This window comes from Antechinus flavipes, chromosome 3, assembly GCF_016432865.1.
Source record: "Antechinus flavipes isolate AdamAnt ecotype Samford, QLD, Australia chromosome 3, AdamAnt_v2, whole genome shotgun sequence".
In the NCBI taxonomy this organism is placed as follows: domain Eukaryota; kingdom Metazoa; phylum Chordata; class Mammalia; order Dasyuromorphia; family Dasyuridae; genus Antechinus; species Antechinus flavipes.
This window is the reverse complement of record NC_067400.1, coordinates 250,939,216-250,960,290: the sequence shown is the minus strand read 5'-3', so window position 1 is coordinate 250,960,290 and position 21,075 is coordinate 250,939,216. Positions and strand designations below refer to the sequence as shown.

Genomic DNA, 21,075 nt, shown 5'->3' with positions numbered 1-21,075 from the left:
GACCCCTGGGCAAGTCACTTAACCCCAATTGCTTCAGCAAAAAAAGTGAGTGAGGGAAAAAGAAAGAAGAGAGAGAGAGAGAGAGAGAGAGAGAGAGAGAAGGAGGGAGGACAAGTAAAAGAATTAAGAGATAGAAGTGTCACAAAAATCCAAAGGAGAGAGAACATATAGAAGGAGAGAGTAGAAAAAAAGGAGAGCAGCTAATAATCAAATGCTGCTGCAGAGGGATTGAGAAGCAAAAGTATGAAAAGAAAGTATTGGCAACACTGGAGAATGTGGCAATAGGAAGCAAAGACCCAAGATCAATGAGTAGATAAGTTGGTAAGAAGTGAAATCACACTCAAAATTGAAAAGGGGCCAGGAGTAGCAGAGATTGGAAGAAATGAAGAACTGAGAAAGAAAAAGATTCAAAATGAGAAAAGGGTTGTTAGTTATGGGTAGGTAAGCACAGTGGAAAAGAAAAGTAGATCTGGAAAGGGATACAATATTGTTGAGAGACTGATGTGAAGGGATAGACAAGTAGAGATGGGAAAATGGAGTCTGTACATTAGCAGCAAGAGGTTAAGGAATCACTGGGATCGAGAATGGGGCAAGGGTGCAAGACAAATATTCTGAACATTGAAGAATGAAACTTCTCTCCTTTATATTGGTAGCTGTCAAGTCTTGTGTGATCCTTCCTGTCTGTCACTCCTTAGTAATTGAAGGCTTTCTTTTGGGGTTACTTGCAGTATTTTTACTTTGACCTAGAAACTCTGTATTTGGGCTATAAAATTTCTGAGAGTTTTCTTTTTGGAGTTTCTTTCAGGGAATGATTAGTGAGTTCTTTCTATTTTTACTTTGCCTTCTAGTTCTAATAGAACAGCAGTTTTATTTATTATTTATTGAAACACTGTATTCAGACTTTTTTTGGCCATGTTTTTCAGAGGAAAGGAAAGGTGGAAATAAACATTAAATTAAGCAACTACTATATATCACACACTAAGATAAGCACTTTAAAAAAAAAACAAATATCTCAACTGATTTTATAACCCTTGGAAACAGACAATATTATTATGCTCATTATTTTTTTTCTCCCACAATTAAGCAACATATGGAGGCACATATGGAAGTTAAGTGACTTACCCAGAATGACATAAGAGAAATGTCAAAGCCACATTTGAATTCAGGTTCAACCCTGCACTCCAACCACTTCACCCCTAGCTGGCACATGCTGATTCATAGATTAGCTGTCTTTGATCTGTTTTCCAAGTTAGTTACTCCTGATAGGAGAAATCTATTTTTTCCCCATTTTTGATTTGATTTTTTTCCTACGAAATCCCTTATTTCTGTTTGCTTCATTTTAATTTTCAGAGTATATCTTACTTTAAGATTCATTTATCATTTTTTGCCCTAAGATAATAAATATCTTCCATTACCCCTCAATTTATCATTATATTTTGCATCTTGTTTCATTTTTTTCCCCATGTATTCTGCGAACAGTGCTTTTGGAGTGGAACATCATCTGAGTTTTCCACTCCTTCTATTCCCAGGTAAAGTAATGGAGGCTTCAGTTGTCACTAAAATGTGCCTGATCATCACTAGCAAGTTTTTGTCTTGTTAGCTTGCTCTCATGTTGGTTTTCCATAGGACTTCTTTCTGGCTTTTGGCTTGTTCTATATTGGATAAAGGTAATTACTGATGATTTTCTTTATATTTAATGAATATTATTTGGGCTGGGAGGAATCAGTACTTCTAGAGGGACCCTGTTAATCTTTTGGGGGAGACTCTAAAAATAAGTCATGTCTAAACTTTATTTTGATTTTTCTTGAGATAGAGGCAGCATGGAATAAGTAGTCAGAGAGAACAAGAGAAATTTGAATGTCCTCTCTTATGGGTAGAACTTTCCCAGGGCTGAACCTTTGGGAAAGCAGACCCAGGGATTCTTTGTGAGTAGGGGCCACTAGGGCCATCAGTAACAAAAGCAAAACTATGACTCTTCCAAAATTTTCTTCCATATCAAATTTTGTTAACATTAAAAGAAACATTTAAATTAGAAAGCATGAAACTACTATTTGCATTGAGAGATAGTCTGCCATATTAATTTAGAATGTGAAAAACATCTGATATTTCCTACCTGTGTGAATTGAGCAAGTCATTTAAACTCACTGAACCTTGGATTCTTCATCTTTAAAATCAGGGAACCAGACTTAGATGAATTGTATTTTTCTAATACTAAAATTCCATGATTTTATGACTTAGTCTGAATATGAGTCCTCCTGGAACTTCAACACTCACACAGTCTCATTTTCTCAATATGTGAAAGGAAGTTCTTATAGTTGATTATGAAAAAAGCATTTTATAAAGCACAACATACAATAACAAGCAATAATTTGTTGTTGTCATTTAGTAATTTTTTAATTGTGTTCAACTCTTTATGATCCCTCTTAGAATTTTCTTGGCAAAGATACTGGAGTGATATGCCATTTCTATCTCCAGCTCATCTTACACTTGAGGACACAGAGGCAAATAGAATTAAGTGACTTGCCCAGAGTCACACTGCTAGTAAGAGTCTAAGGACAGATTTGAGTCTTCTTGAAGAAGATGAGTCTTCTTGATTTCAGACCCAGTACTCTATCCACTGTACCAACTCAAATTCATAACAATAATATAATGACAATCCCAATTTAATTCCAAGGAGACTAATAAGTTTGTTGGTCAAATTTAAAGCAATAAAGGATAATATAATCGATTTTTATTTATACCATTACCATATACCAGATGATATTACCCAACTGTGGTATAAAATTCCTAGCATTGCTACTGAAAGGTATACTGAATTTGGAGACTTAAGTGAGCATTCAAGAGTCTGAAACAGTGCATGAATACATTATGATTAAAAATTTTAAAACTGTTATTTTCATTAGGTTCCACCGGAGTTTCAGAAGAATTAATTCTGGATAGCACAGATTATTAATAAAGAAGTCTGAGGTAAACAAAATATCAAATTTCAAACACACATTTGCACTTTCTATACATGCACACTTGACATGTACACAATGTGTTTTGACTTTCATGCCAAGTCATTCATTAACAAGCCAAAGAACATAGACAAACTTTCTCCATTTACTAAAGAATAGTTATTTCCTGGGTAGAACGCAATATCTATAGACTCTACCTCCCATGTCATCTTCCCCCCTCACCCTACAAAGCTACAGCAGATAACATAATAAAAAAAATTTCAAATTTCCAACAGACTTTCTAATCTATTGTTTTGAAATCCTATAATTTTTCTGAAAATACATATTAAAAGGAAAGAAAGGAAGATCTGAAGCCCATAAAAAGAAGCCCACATTAATACATAAACTAAAAAGGATATAATGTGAAATCATACACACAGTAGACCAAACTTTTACAATTAAATTTCCTGGACAGTCTGGTAATGATATTAAATAATATTACAATATTTCAAAGATCTGGGATCTCTTTGGCATGAATCACACCTCTTTAACCTTTAATAAGCTTTAAAACTTCTAGTCTCCCACCTCATTAAGTTAGTAGTGCCCTTTTAAAGTTTATAAAGGCCCCCAAAAAATCAAGAAACAGTATACCAGAGTGTGAATCTATACAGACTTGGAGTAAGTTGGTCCTTGGACAAATACTTCATAGGTCTGGTATCTAAAATTCTTACGGAACCTAGCTGAGTTTATGCTTCAGTAGCATAGTTTTTAAGAACTAAGGGTTTTACTTACAAAATGTGCAACTCAAGTAAGGTTTTAGTAGAAGACAAGGAGCAATAGTGGGAAAAGCAGTAAACAATTTAATCACAGTGAAGACCTGGATACACCGTCATAATTAAAATTTTTTCATTCCTTAGAAAAAACTTCAAAAAACAAGCCCTCAGATTATCTTTTAAAGACAAATTATTGAAGAAACAAGGAGAACAGAAAATCAGAGGCTCAAAAACTGACTGTGTGTACAAACATATAGCAAGGCCACTTTCCTCAGCACTGAGAGATTGGGTGGAAAGAGGTTAACTAGGGTCTAACAGCTGGGTGGAAGAATTATAAGCCATAATTATTACTAACAATTGCTAAGCTCAGTTAACTTGTACACTGTTGAAGAAGCAAATAGGCTTCCAGTACCCACTAATCTTGGCACTAACTTAGCAAACTAGTTATAGGTCGGCCTGAATACCAGAGTACTTTGTAAAGTGTCAAGTGCTTGACGTATTACCCTGGTGTAATATCAAAAGCATCAACTTTGGAATCATGAGACAAGGGTTTAAATACTAGCTCAACTCATCTACTTCACAGCTTAGGACCACCTTGCTCTGTCTTTTCTCAGGGCCTTCTTCACAGTCTTGAAAGTACTGTGTCACTGCAGAATTTTGCCACCTACCTATATCTTCTTTACCTTTGCAACAAGCCCTGACATTCCTAGAGAGCTCATATTAGAGAGCTTCAACCCAAGGTCATTTCTGAATCAATACTACTTCCTACTGCTATCCTCTAACTCTTCAATAAACTTCTCAAAGCTGTTATCTTCATCTGCTCTTCCTGTAATGTGAGGTCTTGCTCTTTGACTCTGATGACTCTGGAAGAGCGAAATGAATGACTTCATACAAATATGTCTCACTTAAATCCAATTCACAAGCAAGTCAAGACATTGCCACATAATGTCATAGGGTCTCTGAAACTGAAGAATGAATACAGATAATCATGCCTGGTTGATCAACAGCTAATATATTTTTAATACTTTTATGCTCTCTTTATCCCAGTGGTGATTCTGAACCCCATCCCAAACTGCTTATTCACTTATTCCCATCCCTCTCAACAACAAGCCCACAATATCCTTCTATAAGATCTACCTGTCCCTTTGCACTATGCTCTCTGGGATGCCTACTCCATAATTAATAAACTTTCTCTCATTTTAAACTTATTCATGTCTTACTCCTTCTATTTTCTGGCATTCAAGGAGACCTGGAGCCTTCCTAATTACACAGCACTCCTGGCTATCTGTTCCAATGTTGGTTGCACTTCCACTCATACCTTTACTAACTAGCCTGCAATAGGGACGATGAAACATCCCTGTCTCCTACTGTAATTTTCAAACCTTTTCTCGTGTAACATCATTACTTGAAACCTCTCTTTCCTGGAGGTCTATTGTAGTCAAACTTAATACCTAAGCGAGATCCTGATGAGAGTTATTTATCAAATCCTAAGATATTTTCCTTCATTCTTCAGTGTGTTCAGTGCCTAGTGGATATCAATATACAGACTGATGTTTCACCCTAACCTTCCAATTACTCAATCTACTTAATTCTCACAACCTACTTTACTCTTAACTTGGCTACAAAGATTCTCATACCCTTGATCTTGCTATCACCCATATTTTACTTACATGTTCATAAAATCTGAACTTCCTTTATCTGATCATATTCTTTTATCATTTTATCTTTTCCTATTTCTTAAAATCCTTAACCTCATTCTTCATATTCATTGTGGTCTCCTGAGCCACCCTTTCCCTATTTCAACCCAGTGATGAATTAGTTGAATTCTACACTATCTTCTTACACTAGAATTCCTTGACCTCTTGTATCATTTATTGAACATAATTGCCAAATCCCACCCTTTGCTCACTCTCATCTTATGCTACCTTCATCCCTATTCACATGTCATAAAACTATGCTAATTCAGGGGACTACAGATTTATGTTACATAATGTTAGCTGAGTCCTAATGATAAGAAGGCAATCCTTTTTCACATCTCTAATCAATACTCTATCTTCTTACTGGAAGCAGCACCACAACAGCTGTTCTAAATTTTCTCATCTGTCTTAAAGCCTTCCATAGTACCTTTTGTCCACCCCTCTAAGCTGTAGACTTGTTCTTAAATTTGACTGAAAAAAAAAACTGAAGCATTCACCAAGAGATCCTGTCCTTTCCTCTGACCATCAGAATAGATCCCTTCATGTGAGAGGATGATAGCAATACAAGGAGACCAAGAGGTAATCTCATTCTCTGACCTCTTTCTTCTTCCCTCTATTTCATTCCCAATTCACAACACAGTTCCTTCAAGTGTGTTATGAGTCACAGCTATGGGGGCTTTCGAAGAACTGACCAGCCCTTTTGCACTTAGGCGTGGACAAACACCTTAAACATGTACTTTTGATCCCATCTCTTCCTTTCCTCTTAATTTCAATCTATCTCCTGATTCTTGCTCTATTTTTCTAAATATAGGTCTTCCTGATATCTTTAAAAACTTTGACTATATCTGACCATCTCTGATAGCTACCATCCTATATCTTTCATCTTCTGATTAGCTAAACTCCCTGAGAAAACTATCTATACCAGATATCTCCACTTTTTCCCTTTTTAATTCTAAATTCTCTATAATCCAGCTTACAACCTTGTCATCTCTATAATTCTCTATAATCCAGTTTATAACCTGTGAACCTTGGAAAATGCAAAGTTGCCAATAATTTCTTATATGTCCAATCTAAGAGGCTTTTCTTGGTTTTCAACTTTCTTGACCTCTCAGAAGCATTTGACACTATTGATCAATCTCTTCCTCTAGACACTCTCATCTCTAGGTTTTAGTGACACTGGTTTCATCTAATTTTCCTCCTGCCTATTTGACCATTCTTTCTTCATCCAAGTTGAAGATGGCTAGATAAATGAGGTCCTCTTGTTAGTAGAGTCCCTGAAAACCCAGGACAAAAATCAAATAAAAAGGCTCAACAATGAAGTGTTAAACTAACAGATTTTTTTTTAAATGTAATCTCAATAGGGAATCCCTTTATGAAGTGTGAATCAGTCCCCTGAGTACATTTAAAAGGAAGCAACATAAAGAGAGGGATAAATTTCCAAAGTGACCTTTAAAAACCAATTCCCTGTGTCCTGGAACGAAAGTCAAAAAGGGCATCCAAAACCTGAAGGGATGAAAAGGCACAAGGAGCTAGGGCATCAAAAGCTGAAAGAAACTAAAGGGCTCTCTGATAGAAGCACAGAGTCAGAGGAACTACAAAGAGAGGGAATAGGAGTATAAGAACAAGGTTGTTTGGGCCAAGTAGGCCTAAGGTTTATGTGGAAAGAAGCTGCATCACTGAACCATACTTCCAATTACATTGGAAGTACAATTGGGAGGAAGCCATAGAAGAGGAAAAATCCTCAGAAAAGAGAGAGAGATCTCAGACTGAGCTGTTTTGCCAGAGGTGAAGCCTCTAATTTAGGGCTCAGAGCTCACAAAAAGATAAGGAGAATTATAAATTCTTTGACATTACTTCCCAGAGTGGAAAAGGAGGATTTACAGCAGAAAATCTGTTTGGGCTACAAGTCAGTAGTAGGTTGAAGGTCAAACAGTAGTAGGTTGAATAGATATTCAACCTAAACATCAATTCACCTCATTTTATCCTCATGACAACCCAGGGGACAGGTGTTATTATCCCATTTTACAGATATGTGAGGCAGATAAATGGCTTCCCCGGGGGTTTCAAAACTAGCAAGAATTTGAGGCCAGATTAAAAATCAATTCTTCCTGACTCCACTTTTCCAGCTAGGTGTTTTAGTTTTCCCAAATTCAATTATTTTCTTCTTTCTAACAAGCTGGATATACTCTGATGACAATTTTTATTTCCATTTCAGTAATCTTTAGCCAGTATTTTTCACTATGCTTTCCTCTAGTTTTTAGTTCTGGGTTCTACATTTTAGGTAGAACACTAATAAACTGGAGATTATTTCAAGAAGGACAACTAGTATGATGAAGAATCATGAAATTATTCCAAAAGTACCCTGTTTTAGACATGTCCTGAAGAAAAAAAAACTTTATGATAATTAGAACTTTCCAAAATTAGACATTTAAGAAACTTCCAAAAATGAGGAACCCAAGGAGGAAATGGGTTTCTCTTCACTGAAGGTTCCTCATACAAAGACTGGATTGAACACTTGTAAGGTCGAAATTTTAGAGGATTTTTCTTATTCAGATACAGGTTTAATTAGATGGGTTTTGAGTCCCTTTCTAACCTTAGCATTCTGTGACATTCCATAACTTGATCAGTCAAGTCCCATCCTAATCTTTGGACAAGATTTCAAATCTAGCTTTGTATTATCAGAAACAATGTTGCTATGATATTTCTGTACATATGTGACCTCTGATTTTCAAAAACAGTTTCAGTAGAAGAAAAGCAGTAGCAGGACCCACCCAAGCTAGAGAAGCTTTATACAAGTCAAATTGTAAAACCAATTAAGTTTGCAGTTTGGCCAAAGAATTATGAATTTTTTTGTTATAGAAATTTTCATAGGCTTTTAAATTAAGAGTAGAGTCAATGGAAGGAGTACCCACAACAACTAAATTTACTGGTCTTCAAAGCATTAAAAATACAAGATGTTGGAAGTAATTTCCTATTCCTAACTTTTACTTATTAAAAAAATCATTGTCCAACTCATCTTTTTTTTTTCTTTTTTTATTGCAATAGTTCCCAAGGGAAAAAAAAGGACAAAGTCTTATTTACAATACCTAACATGAGCCTTTGCACACTAGTGGTATTTAATAATTGAGTGAATAACAGAGAAGGCACAAAACTGCAGAAGTGAGAATAGAGCCCATTTGTTTTGCTCTCCATCCAAGAATCTAACAGATCGTATTGCCTCTAGGAACATGACATCCTATTAGGTACTATTTTCCCAGTAGGAAAGAAGTACAATGTGTCAGTATATGCAATTACTTTCCCGAGGACAAAAAACTAATTTATTTGAATTTGAAAGTATTAATATCATCTGGTGTTGAAGAAGAAGGAAATAGAGAAAGATGAGAGGGAATTGAGAAAACGTTAGATTTAACTAGTTAATGATTGCCTCATGTAACTCCTCATTTTGGAAATGAGGATACAGAAGACTTCACAGTGATTTACCCAAACTCTCAAAAGATTTTTTAAAATTTTCTTTATTATCAACTTGACAAATATCAACAACATTGACATTTTCCTGTACAAAGAAGAGAAATATATATATGAAACTCTACTACATACAGGTTAGTTCCCACACTGCCCTCAAAGAGTTTGTATTTAATTCTTTAGCATTCCCTTGGGGTCTTCCTTCTGCTCTGTTCTGAATATTTTAAAAAGGATTCACTGGCACAACCATTTAACCCCTGGGCTACAGTTTATCAACCTCTGCTCTAGTCTATCACCTCTTTGCCACAAGGTAGAAAGAAAAATTAATATTTTCTAGAAACATCACAGAGACAGTTATTGCCTAGCCAGAACTAAAATTCAGGTCTCCTGAATCCCAGTCCAAAGCTCTTTCCACTACAATACATTATGTCCATTATAAAAGTCCTATAAAACAAGTTCAATTTATAGTGTAGAATTATATCCATTAGTTATTATACAAGGGCCAGCATAGTGCAATGAAAAGAGAATGTAGTTCTTAGAGGTAAAAAGACCTGAGTTCAAGTCTGCCTTCAGCTCACTAGTACTTATTATTTTGATAAAGTCACCTTTCTCAGTTTCCTCCTTTGTAAAATAGAGGCAATCATTCCTATCATGAATAATTCAGTTGGTTATGCAGATAAAAAATAAATAAATGAAAAAATAAAAAGCATTGTAAAATACTTTGCTTGGCACCCACTTTGGGCTAATCCCCTAACCTTGATCTTAGATTTTTAATTTGGGTATACTGAAAGTAATGATCACTCTTAAAGCATAGAAATGGGCATGTCATCACTTTATAATTTAGTAACATTTAACTCTTAGATTCAACTAGCTCTTAGTAAAGGGATTTGCTAAGATGAAATAGTAAAAAAAAAAAAAAAAAAAAACCTATAAAACACCAACACACCTCCTTTCTCCAGAATCTGGGTATACTCTGCCACAAATACACATAGCATCTGTGGGAAGAGTAGGCACAAACTTAAATTACAGTAGTAGCGATCTGCTTGCCAGACAGACACAGAAAGAGAAAGGCAGTCATGCAAGGAAGCAGTTTTAGACATTAATGGGAAGTACACCAGTGGACAGATTGTGAACTATATAGTGTGAGAAACCAATGTGAGGCAAAGTAACTCATGACTCTACAAGGTCCTCATTGTTGAGGTAAGGAGATAAATTAGGAGGCTGGTTCAATAACCCAGGAAAGAATTGATAACATTGTGAAGTAAGGTGGTACCTGCATGAGTAGAGAGAAGGTAAGAGGTACTGTGGAGAAATGAAAAGATTTGGCAACAGTTATATGTGAGGTGAGAAGTAAAAAATAATGCCAAGGTTATGAATCTGGGGAACCTGGAAGGTAAGTTATAGTTATGACAGATATGGAGAAATTTGGAAGAGGGGTAAGTGGGTAGGAGGAGAGATATTATATTCAGTTTCATATGTTTTGAGTTTAAATATCTCCAGAACATATAGATTGAAATGCACAATAGGTAATAAAGAATGAAGTCTCAAGAGTGAGACTAGAAATATCTAGAGCAATCTGGGAAGTCATTTGCATAGAAATTATACTTAAACTTATGGGAATTTATGAGGATACCAAAAGAATATAGAAGGAAAAGGAGAACAGACCTAGGATAGAATCTTGAAGAATATCCAGTAAGAAGTATGTCAGAGAAGATTGAGAAGGAAAAGAGACATATATCAAGTAAACTATGAGAAAATAGTGTCATTAAAAACTAAGACAAGAGAATATATAGGAAATGAGATGGTCAATAGTTTCAAGTGCAGCTGATAAGTTGGAAAAGATGTAGACTGAAAAAAAGACCATGTGATTTGTTCATTAAAAGATAAACAGCAATTCAGAATAGAGAAGTTTTAGTTGAGTAATTAATTGGCAGCCACATTGCAAAGTATTGAGGAGTGAAATAAGAAGAGGAAAAAAAGAAAGGAAGCATGAGCAGTAAATGTACAAAGAAGTTTCAAGAAGTTTGACTAGAAACATTGAAGGAATGTTGGGTTCTAGTGAAGGTTTTTTAAGGGATAGCATTTGGGCATATTTTAAGACAGTACAGAAGGAATCAGCTGAAAGAGGTTGGATGGATAAGGATGTAATGTTGTATAAAAGACAGGAGAAGTTAGGTTCAAAGGCCATGCAGATGATCACTTTAACAAGGAGAAGAGTTACTTCTCTGTGAAGGTAAGGAAATTTAGACCAGCAGTTCATACCCATACATCAAGATAACCTGTAAAAGAAAAATGACCTAAATATAAATAAAGTCACATTATAAACAAATTGGAAGAACAAGGAAGAAATTACCTTTTTGACCTTTGGTTGGGGAAAGAATTCATGATGAAACAAGAAATAATTTTAAAGGATTTTGCACAAACAAATCTAATGTAAAAATTTAAAGGTAAACAGGTAACTAGGAAAAAGTCTTTGTACCATTTCTCTGATATAAATCTCACTTAAAACAAATTAACTCAAATTTATAATATTAAGAGTCATCCTCCAGCAGATAAAATAAATGAGCAGTATTTAAACAATAATTTTATGAAAAAAAATTGCTCCAAATCACTAATGACTACAAAAATACAAAGTAAATAAGCTCAAGTTCCACTCCATACCTATCAGATTAGAAAAGACAAGAAAAAAGGAAAATGATGGAGAGTTGTTGATTGTTGATTGGAAAGAATAAAACTGAATTTTAAAAAGAAATAGGAATATAAAGAAACAAACATAATGGCCTACAATTTGATTAATTCAAAGATGATTGTGGTAAGAATTCATTACTGAACAAAAACTATTGAAGGGCAGCTAGGTAGCGCAGTGAATAGAGCACCAGCCCTGAAGTCAGGAGGACCTAAGTTCAAATTTAGATTCAGACACTTAACACATCCTAGCTGTGTGACCTTGGGCAAGTCACTTAACCTCAATTGCCTCAGCAAAAAAATAAAATAAAGTAAAATCAAATCAAATAACTACTGGGAATACTGGAAAACTGTCTGACGGAAACTAGGTATACAATAACATTAACTCCAAATATATTCATTCACAGAAGGTAATATCATAAACCAATTAGAGGAGCAAGAAAGAACTTCCATTTCATATCTATGGATAGAGGAAGAGTTCTTACTCAACAAAGCAAAGAAAGAATCACTAAAGATAAAAGATAAAATTTTGCACAAACAATACCACTGCAATTAAAATTAGAAGGGAAATAGCTGAGAGGAAAACATTTTTGCAAGATTATCTGATATAAGACTTTTGGTTTTTGATGGGAGGAAGGAAAGGGACTTATCTTATCCATTCATGGTCCTAATCCCAACACAAAATACTTTGGAAACTAACCTGTTCCAAATTTTCTGGCTCACATCAGTTTGCCTGTCTTTAGGCAGCTTGATATGCCTAATCTCCAAGGGGTTCATCATATTGGATCTAGATTTAATGGAGAAACCAGAGAGGATGGAGAAACCAGAGAGGCTTTAGGCCTAGTGCAGTTCAGAACTTTTAAGGTAAAGCAATCCACCAACCTCAGCATTCCCCAACAACAGATATTACAGCCATGCTTTACGAGGTCTAGATCTAATTTCTAAGAATCATCATCCTTCCTATGACCAGACAAAAATGCCAGATGTTGGATTTCAAGATAGCAATGTGAAAATAGAAACCTAAAAGAAACTCCAAACAGAAAACATTTAGGAAAGTCATAAGCAAAGACTGGATATTAAAGATTGGGAACAAAATGCTTTCAGTAAAAGTTAAAAAGTGATAACTTTCGCATCACACTAACTTCATGTAAACTATGTTATAATTATGACAAAGGACCCTAAATCAACCAAGAATAATTCATCTTACAAAACTCAACAGAATCTAATGACTAAAATGTAAATTGAAAAAATAACCATAAATATATAAACATAAAAAATCAAAAATGAATGTTAAAAAAGTCATAAAGAACAATCATGGAAAAAATTTCTATGCTACTCCTTTGTAGAGATGAAAGATCCACAAGTATTGTACATTACTTATATTTTCTAACTTTTTCAATTATATTGATTTTTCCCCTCAATCTTTTTGTAAAACAAATACTATTTATTTATATAGCAGGGCTCTCTGGAACAAGGAGAAATAGTAGCGGAAATCGTGATGATATAAGAAAATAAGATATCAATAAATTTTTTTTAAAAAACCCTAAGTACTTACCAGGAAGAAATTGCTCTTTAATAGAATGGAGGACTTTCAAGCATTTCTGATGAAAAGGCCAGAAGTAGACTGAATCTCTCAAACACAAACAGGTTACAAGAGAAATCTGGAGAAATTTAAAAAAAAATTAATCAATTTAAAGGATATAAATGTTAACCAAGTATTTACATCCTAACTGGAGTGGGGAGAGCCAAAGAAGTAAAAGCAACATCAAAGAGAGGAGAAAGGGAGACAGGAATAGCAGAACAGTTTTGGGTTTTTAATACTATTAAGTTAAATTTAATAATTAAAAAAGTCATTTAGATCCACAATCTTATACATAGTACTCTTTTTTGTGTTCTTTGCATATTGAAAGATTCATATTTATCATTCACAATAAGAAATAAAATTTTAAAGAGAATTATATGATGGGGAAAGAAGGGAGTAAACCGTCAAATCAGACTAACTGCAGAACATTCTGAATCACTGCTCCTTCTGGTGATGCAAATGGTGAGTCACAGCAACTATATTCTCCTAAACAAATTCTAATAAGAAGTTTGACAAGACTGAGGGGAGAAAGTCCAGAGAAGACAGTACAGATATGTTCTCAAAAAATAAGAGTTTCACAAGGGCACTGACTTCCTAACTAAGAATCTATGCTAGTGACAAATTTATAAAGGATAAAAAATCATTTCCCTACTGATGCTTAAATGCTTCTTAGTCTAAATTTGTATATTCAATTATGCTCTTCTTGATTTTTTCTTTCTTTGTTTTCACTAAGAAAATGCAAACCTCTTAAAAAACTGGACTATTTCATTTTTGTCTCTATTTCCAACATTTTATATAATTCCCAGTACCATAGAAAGCAGGAAAGAAATAAATGCTTGTTGACAGATTTTTTTCTTATTATATTTTTAAAACATGTTACATAAACATTAAAATGAACTTATTCTACCAATTATATTTCCAGGATCAGCATCCTATAATTTATCCAATTTTTTTTTACTAATAATATATTATGCAAAATCAGCCACAGTTTTTCTTTAAGTATTTTCCCAATATGCCAGCCGTATCACAATTTACATGAAACATCTGTTTATGAATCTAGTGATTCAACCAATACCATATTCTACCAGGGATACTTAAGGAAAATATAAGAAATCTTCATTGCTAATCTGGAATCTAATTCTTAGAAAGAAATGAGAAAATCAAATCCAATTTATTTCAAAGACTTTGGAAATCTATAATTTCATCAGTGTAGCTAATACCTCTATGCATTAGTAGAAAATCTTTGAGAGTTCCTATGCCCCCCCCCAAAAAAAATTCATTTTGTGGAGACTCTTTCAGAACTTGGCTATAGTGGTCCTTGGGGAAAAAAGTCAAACTGATGATTACAAGGTCCATAGCTGAAACCATTCCAGCTGGGTAAGATCTACCAGAACGCAAGATCTACACATAAACTTTGATAAAACAATCACATTGATGCCACAGTGAGACATTAAATTAATAAGTGGAGGAGTTTGGAATACAGCTAATTAATTATGTTTCATGACAGTCAAAGACAGCTAAATCCCACTTTAGCTACTCCCTAGCTGGATGACTCTGGACAAGTCATTTAATCTCTCTCTTTATGCCTCAATATCCTCATCAGTAAAATATAATAACAGCATCTACCAGTTTACATATATATAGTATTTTGAAAACTATAAAATTGCTGTTGAGTAAGCAAACATTGTATTCAAAAGCTTACTGGCAGACCCCTAAGACACTATAGTCATTCTGTCAGCAGCCCATCAGCTGAAGAAGGAAACCAAAATAACAGAATAACATTGAGCTGATGAAGCTTGGCAAAGGCTATTTTTATAGCAATTATGAAAAAATATTTTTAAAGAGAACCAATTAGTTCTTTTTGAAAACAACCTATATGGATTCTCATCAGAATTAGCAATTGTATCATATGTAATTTTGGTATATGATCAAAGAAGATAAAATTATCAAAATTTTCACCATTTTCCCTAACCTCCTCTTTCTATTTTCTCCTTTGAATGTGTACAAAGTTTCCAACTGCCATGGGTTTACAATGGCTAGTGATTTGTATGGGTAAAATGTAACTCACATAGCATTTTGAACAGAAGCCAAAAGTTTCAACGATCTGAAAAAAAGCCAAAAAGTGACACACCCACTGATTTAGAAGACAAGGCAAAACTGTAGTCCATCAGCTCACATCTGTCTGATTTTTAGGAAGAGGAATTTCCCAATCAGGGATCATAATACTGTTAAAAAGTAAAGCTGGTGTACTTTGATTAGACTAGTTTTGACAAAAGTGATTTTTTTCTTTTTTTTAGGCTCCAATACAATTGTTTAAATGATCTATGATTCATATTTCTAATTTTTATAGATGATTCTTTTTCTAACTATAGATGAAATCAACTTATTAAAAACCTATAAATGACTCATATATGACTGAAAGTGAGGCAGTGGGTTAGGGATGATATGGATCTATAATTTGAAAGCAAGAATGATTGATATAGAAACACCATCACTGTACTATCACCAACTCATCTATAACTTTGGGTCTCACAGAAGTGCTTGGGCTGCTGGAAAATCAAGTGATTAAAATATGCAATAGGTTCTATAGTAACACAGCTAGTAAGTATAAGAGTCAAGCCCTGAACTCGAGGACTCTCGACCCCAAAACAAGCTCTATATTCACCACATCATATTTCCCTCTCACTTGGATTATCATTGGCAAAAACTACTTGAGCCAAATGAATAGAGTTAAAAATCAATAACCTAAATTAGACCTGTCCTACTTCCTTTATAGGGGTAGGTAGGTGGCACAGAGGATAGAGTATCAGGATAGAGTCAGGAAGAACTGAGTTCAAATCTAAACTCAGACACTTACTAGTTATGTGCCCCTGGACAAGTCACTTAACCCTATTTGCCTTTATTCCTCTGTCTGTAAAATGAGCTGCAGAAGGAAATGGCAAACCACTTCAGGATCTTTGCTAAGAGAACCCCAAAAGAAGTCACAAAAAGTCAGACATGACTGAAAATAACAACAATAAGAAAACTTACCTGAGTAAGAGAAAAACTCAGAATTAAGGATAATAAAAACAAATACAGAAGTCACCCATTAGTAGGTTTCTTTGAGGTTTCCTAAATTGCAGTGAGCATTAATGTATATCCAAATCTCCAGAAGCCCAAGTTCACTTCTTGACATAGTTGTATTGTCATATTTTTATTACATGAAAATGCAGCAGTACACATTGTTTATGAATTCCAAGACTTAAGATCATTTGTTTAAGTCTCTATTCAATGAAGAAGAATGATTATTTGGTGCCCAAATAAAGGGCAAGTTGATAAGAGTTTGAGGAAGAAGAAATCTTTAGGATTTCAGTTTTAAGACAGAATATGTTCTCTTCTGGGACAGGTTGCTGGAGGGAGAGAAAGATTTGGGGAATAAAACTGACATGTAGAGGAACTGGTGCCTTGAGCCTCTTTTCCCAGCTAGAGACTTTAGCAAATTTCCTCGAAACTGGGGACTCATCCCTTAAATGAACTAAGATATTTCCCTCAAAGTGATCTGATTTATTTTAACCTGTAAATCTCTGATTTCTATTTGCTATTGGCTTAAATAAAGAAAGATATTTACCTGCTCTTCACTATATAATGATCTTTGAAATGAAGAGTCACATTTTTTGCTTAGAGCACTCTACTTTTAAAGGGATAATAATCAGGAACACAGTTTGAATCTAAGAATTATTTCCTCTAGATTAACAACATATAAATGCCAGACAGATATAATATAGCTTGTTATTCCCTCTCTGAGAAAAGAACAGCCAGTTTCATGGCTCCAATATCTTGCTCTCTGACAGGTGCAAATCTCCCTTATAGAATGGTAGATGAAGACTAAAGACATCTAGTCACACCTCCCTGTAAAGTGACATCTAGACAAATCCCTGTGGATACCTATTACCAAATAGGCAAAACACACACAAAACATTTATATCTAGAGAGTTTTGCCTTTGTCCTAGAAAATGGCTTAGCCTTTAAAAAAGCAGAGATGAGGGACTAACACATAATTACAGCAAATATATGGTAAGACCAAATAAGGAACTACTAGATGAACTACAAAAGGAGAAGGAAATTCATTGTGACTTCCTTCTAAATACAAACTTGGTGGGGTGATGGAAAAAATAAAAAGTAAGGATTTTTTAAAAAATCTTTTTACCTAATGTCAAGTTTCCAAGAGCTAGAACCAGTTCTCAAACTCAGCTGCTTACATCCTCTTTTGCTATTAGAATTTTTAAAAGGTATTTTTTGTCTTTACATTAGTCATAGATCCACCTCCCTTCCCCACACACAAATATACAATCCAGACTGAATCATTCCTTACAACAAAGAAAAACAATTAAAGGAAGAAAAAAAAAAAAAAACCTTTGGGCTGGAAGAGAAAGAATAAAAGCAAGATAATAATGTGTTGAAATCCAGATAAGTAAGATTTTTAAAAAGATCACCTCATGCTAATCTCAACCAGGCCAAGTCATCAGACTGCATTCCAAGATGCATAAAGGGAAGATAAATGTTACTCCACTGACAATGTATCTACTACTTAATGTACCTGGGTGACTTAGGGCAAATCACTTGATTTCCCTGAGCTTCACTTTCTTCATCCTATAAAATGACAGGGTTGGACTAAATGACTTTTGAGTTCCTTTCTAGCCTTAAATCTAAATCTAGAGTCAGATACAATTAACTGTATCTGACAATGCATACAATATTCTGTTTTTTTTTTTTTTTTTTTTTAGCAATTCTTACTTCTCTGCAGTGAGTTATTCTTGATTTTCAATTATTCAAGTTCAAAATCCTTTTAGTGATCTCTTTTATTTTCACTGCTATACTCAAATATTATTCTTTCAATCCCTTTTAATTCACTTTGCAGGCAGCCCTATAAATCTCCCATATCTTTGAATTTCTCATACACATTATTTCTTTGACAGTCAATGAGCATTAATTAAACACCTATTTTATATGCCAGGCAATGTGCAAAGTGCCTGGGATACAAAGGAAGACAAAAGACAGTCCTTGTCTTCAAAGAATTCACAATCTAATAGGGAAGACAACACAGAAACAAATACATACAAACAAGCTATACACAGGATAAATAGGGATTAATTAACAGAGTGAAGACACTGGAATTAAAACGGACTGGGAAAGGCTTCCTGTAGAAGTCAGGATCTTATCTAGGATTGGAAAAAGACAGGGAAGCCAGAAGTGGCAATGAGGAAAGAGCATATTCCAGATACCCAATAAAAATGTCAGGAACTGAAAGGTAGTGTCTTGTTCAATTTTAAACAGCAAGTTCAATGTCATTGGATCAAAAAGAGAGAGGAGGGAAGCAGTGTAGGATATAAGAAGGTTTGAAAGATGGTGTGGGAGGGCCAAATTCTTAAACTCTTGGAACATCAAATAGGATTTTCTATTTAATCCTAGAGATTATATAGAGGGCTTCTGGCATAATTCAGCTGAAATCTCTCAAAGTACTCTGTGTCTGCACCAGAGTGCTGCTCTCCAATCCAGCTGAACTCTCTTCTGCCACCAGCCAGCCAAGTGGAATATATTCTGGAATAGATTTCTCTTCACTGGCCTTATATAAAACTCTTCTGAGAGAATGGGATTATGGGTTTTCTCCCATAGTGCTCTCTGGCCCTAAGAGCTTTAAGGGAGGTGTGAATTCACAAAGTTACAAAGTTTAATTTAGGAAGCTGGCATACTTGTGAACTCCAATGAGTAAAGGTGTAAACACAAACATTGTACTAATTAGTTCTACTTAGTACCTTGTTTCAGGTTCTGGCCCAAAACATCTTGTAAGATCAGATCAACTCTAGTTAGCAGTTTGTAAAGATTCCAACATCTCCCCCTTTCTTTTGTTTTAGAACATAGGGTGGTCATGATCTCCCTGACTTCTCAAGGAGGTGAGAACCCTCCAAAAAAGGTGTTCACACCTTCCCTGACACCTCAGGAAGGGAGATGAAAACACCAAAGGAAATAGGAAGTCAAATCAGATTAGCAGAAATCAAATCATCAACCAACGGAAAAGCAATCAGGATTACAGTTGGGGAGAATATAGATTTTTTAACCCAACTGGGCAGTACCCAGTGCAAACAACTCCAATGTAATTACCAGATGATGAAGAGAAATCCCAAAAGTGGTAAATAGAAGAGAATTAGATAGGTTAACTGCTTGGGGAAGAGGATCTGCTTATATTTCCACAGATGGAGAAGGAATCAGATGGCTGACAAGAAGTCTGATTGAGACAATGAGACTGTCAAAAGAACTTTAAAATATTCAGCTTTCAGTTCCTGAAAAACCAGCAACAATCATTGGATTTCCTGAGATGAAACAGAAAAAGAGAAAAACTTCAAAATAAAGAAAATTTAAGAAATACCTGACACTGAAAGAGCATGGCTGACAATGAGACTGTTAAAAGGACTTTTAAAATCTTCAAGAATCATTGGATTTCCCAACATAAGATGAGACTGTTTTTAGTTCTTGAAAAACCAGCAAGAATCATTGGATTCCTTAAGATGAAAAATTCTTGATGAGACTTTTTGCAGTACTTCAGAGCTTACAGGAATTATTAGAGAGTCCTTGGAGTTTATTGGACAAGAGGATAACATGGTCAGAACGTTGCTTTTGGAAAATCATTTTTGGCAACTGCATGGAAGAGAGCCTGGAGTGGGGTGAGATTTATGGAAGGAAGACCAATTGGTAACCTATTTCAGTAAAATCAAAGCATGAGGAAATGAGGGCCTGTAAAGGCTAATAATAGCAGTCAGCAGAGGAGAAAAGAGGCAGAGTATTTGAAAGATATTTCAAAGGTGAAATAAACAGACCTAATGACTTGGGGTAAGAAAAAGTAATTCAAGGATAACACCTAGCTTATGAGCCTAGATGACTGGGGGGGGGGGGGGGGGAATGGTTTCTTCTCCAGTTAAAGAAGACTGAAAAGGAACATAATACTCTATTCCATTCATATACTATAGGGTGTTGGGGTTTTTTTCCTTCTATTCCCCACTTGAGACCACTCATTTGTTTCCCATTCTTTATTTCCACAAAAACTATTGCTATGGATATTTTGACATGCAGCTTATCTTTGTTTCCATTGCCTTTTTTTTATTTTTGAGCTTCCATATTTCTCTTGTAATAAACAAGATTTCTTTTATATTTATTTTAGGATTTATCTATTTTAAAATTTTTAATAGCATGTTCAATTCGATGCTCTTCTCATTTTTATTTTGTTTATATAAGTTCTCTGAGATAAATTTCCTACTAAGAATTATTTTAACTGTACTCAAAAGTTTTGACATTCTCTTTCTGGTTGCTTGAGCCACAAAGAATGCTGCTATGCATAGCTCAGTATATTACTGACTCTTTGTATCTGTTTTTTACTTCCTTGAGGTATAATATGCTCACTGCAATATAAATCCTCTGAGGTATAAATAAACTGAAATCTAGAAATATCAGAATCCTTCACTTCTCTATATTGAGGATGCCACTAAAGTTGTCCACAAGATACATCAGTATGCCTTTCTTTCTACATTCTCTCTACTAACTATCCTCATCTTTCATGATTTTTCTAAATTTTCATGGTGTGAAGTACAAAGTGCTTTAATTTAATCCTCAGTGTCAAGTAGGAGTGATTATTATTCACATTTTATGGATGATAAAACAGAGAGAAATCAAGTAATAAGACAAAGGTTATAAATAAACAGGCAGCTCAGGCAGCATTTAAACTTGGGATTCTTGAGTCTAAGTCCAATATTTTATCCACTGTACCTTCTTGCTGCTTAGGAACTATGTTATATATTCTTTTTATTTCTCCGAGGAAGATGCTCTTCTCTCTAACCAGGCTGTTTGGTTTTAAAGAGAAAATGGTATTAATAAAAAAAAAAAACTTTGCAATCACTAGGTCAAATTCATGA

The 21,075-nt window shown here is 34.6% G+C and overlaps 1 protein-coding gene across 3 annotated transcripts in view; it reads right to left on the bottom strand.

Annotated features, from left to right (window-relative positions):
- The window catches only part of TIAM1 (TIAM Rac1 associated GEF 1), a 265,969-nt gene that overhangs the window by 180,226 nt on the left and 64,668 nt on the right, over positions 1 to 21,075 (bottom strand). For all 3 annotated transcript variants that reach the window (XM_051984885.1, XM_051984888.1, XM_051984889.1), the window contains exon 2: positions 13,109 to 13,214. The gene's annotated coding sequence lies outside the window, so the exon portion shown is untranslated. The remainder of the gene's footprint in view (positions 1 to 13,108; positions 13,215 to 21,075) is intronic.